Consider the following 2,331-nt stretch of genomic DNA (forward strand, 5'->3'; position numbering starts at 1 on the left):
CCTTGCTTGCTTGTATGCTTGTTGTTATTGCATCATATAGGTTGCTCACCTAGTTGCACATCTAGACAACCTACTTTGATGCAAAGTTTAATTTGGTAAAGAAAAGCTAAAAATTGGTAGTTGCCTATTCACCCCCCCCCCCCTCTAGTCAACCATATCGATCCTTTTCAACACTTGGTGTGGAGGTTGATGGACGTTCAACTCTCAGACCAGGGAGACACCTTGACCTGGAAGCTAACGGGTAATGGAGTGTTTTCGGTTAAATTGATGTACTCAGACCTTATTAAATCTGGCCCAATCCCGAGATCGATACACATTTGGAAAGTTAAGGTTCCCTTGCAAATTAAATTTTAGGGCATGTGCAATGGTTGATAAGACAGTCTTATCTTAACTCTTGCATGTAATTTAGAGATGACAAAAAAGTATGTCTACAATGGGTTATATCTTAGCCTTATTTTTAATAATTAGCAATTCCTTAAAACATGGTGAGACAAATTGTGCTAAGAGATCATCTTTTGTCTTATCTTAAATAAGAGAAGACAAGCCTTTTTTATGAGTTCTCTCTCCTCCATCTCATCATTTATCCTACGTGGCACTCCTAAGATAGCACCATTGTACATGCCCTTATGTGGTTTGTGCACAAGCAAGTGATCCTTACCAAAGATAACTTACAAAAGCGACGACGGGTAGGTAATTCTCGATGTTGTTTTTGTATTCATGACGAAACAATTCAACACCTATTTATTGATTGCCCTCTCGCGAAGTTACTTTGGCGGTCTTTACATATAGCTTTTAATATTACTCCTCCTGTTAGCATTGATGCGTTGTTTGAGATGTGGCTAAACAGAGTGAGAGCATATCCAGTTGTTCGGCCCCCAGGGCGCTAAAAAAGAGCGGTCTGGGGGCGAACCGGCGCTAGTTCGGCCCCTGGGGCGACCTAACTCTCAGTCACGCCCCCATGCGCCGCCCCCAGGACGTGAAAAATTCGAACTTGGTCGTTCCCGCTCACAAAATGCGCCAGAAATCGGGCGATCGCAAGCCACAGTTTGGCGTACAGAAAAATAGAGCGGCAGAAGTTCGTGTGTGCAACGCATCACTCGGCGAGCTCTGCCCCAGGCGTCGGCGGAGTTGGCGTGCGCGGACTTGGCGGTGTCGGAGCTGCTTCTGTGCTGGGCGGTGTCGGTGCAGCTTCGGTGGTGCTGGGCGTCGTGGAGGCGTCATCACGCGGGCTTGGTGGCGGTGTGGGCGTGGGCGTCGGCGTCGGCGGCCTTGTCGAGGGAAGCTGGTTCAGGATGAGGCCGCGCTCCGCCAAGTACCACGCCTTGACCGCCTCGTCGGTGCTCTGGAGCATGTCCGCCCCGCCCAGCAGGAAAGCCAGGTCGGTGTTTCTCTTCTTCGCGGCGACGTTCGTCTGGAGCAGGTCGAGCTTGACGGCGCTTCTCGACATCAACGCCGACCACCGCGCCTCGGTCTTCTCTTCACGAAGGACGGCCCGGGCCTGCACGTCGGCGAGACAGTGCTCAATGGACTCCTACACTCGAGTGGTGGCCGCGTCGGCGTATTTCCCCTTCTTGGCACCTTTGTTGCCGTCCGGCCGCCCTTCCGATGCGCCAGGAGTCGGCGCGTCCGGCTTGTAGGTCTCCTTGGCCTTGTCGAGGGTGCATCGGACTTCCGCCCACTTCTCACACTTGTCAATGCGCTTGTAAACGTGGAGGTACTTGAATTCGGCGTCGCTGTTGCTCTGCCGGTACAGGGCGAACATGCGCAGCAACTGCGCGGAGGAACAAACAGTTGGCGCGCGTACACGGCGAAGAGAGGCGGGAGACCGGCGTGGCATACCTGATCCTCAACGCTGGCGCCGCTCTCCGGGCGAGCCGCGACCTCCTCGACGACCCTATGCCATTTGTTGCACGCCCCTGGATACGCCCCTAATGGTTCGCCATCGCCTTGGAGCCGCGCTGCATGTAGACGCCTTTGAAGTAGGGGTCGACGAGCTTGCGCTCGTCGAACTCGGCCTTGATGCGGTCCCAGTACGTCTCGATGCTTTGGTTCGTGCCGGCCGTCGGGTCGAGGCAGACTACTTTCCATGCTTCGGCGAGGCATTCCTCCTTCTTGGACGCCCACTTGATGCGCGGTCTCGCCTGACCTGGCCGCCCGCTTCTTCTTCTTGCGCTCCTTCGCCGGAACAGGCGTCGGCTCCTCCTCCTCCCCCTCCTCGTCGTCCTCCTCCTCCTGCTCGTCCTCGCCGTAGACGTAGCCGAGCTCGCCGTCCATGCCGCCGCTGAGATCCACCACCTCTTCCTGGGTGACGAACCCGGGAGACGCGGCGGC

At 55.0% G+C, this 2,331-nt stretch overlaps 1 pseudogene; it reads right to left on the minus strand.

Annotated features, from left to right (window-relative positions):
- Positions 1–1,093: 1,093 nt before the first annotated feature.
- On the minus strand, positions 1,094–1,762 carry LOC147976802 (uncharacterized; annotated as a pseudogene).
- Between the last annotated feature and the right edge of the window lie 569 nt (positions 1,763–2,331).

This window comes from Triticum urartu, chromosome 4A, assembly GCF_056163025.1.
Source record: "Triticum urartu cultivar PI428250 chromosome 4A, HENAU_Tu73, whole genome shotgun sequence".
NCBI lineage: Eukaryota > Viridiplantae > Streptophyta > Magnoliopsida > Poales > Poaceae > Triticum > Triticum urartu.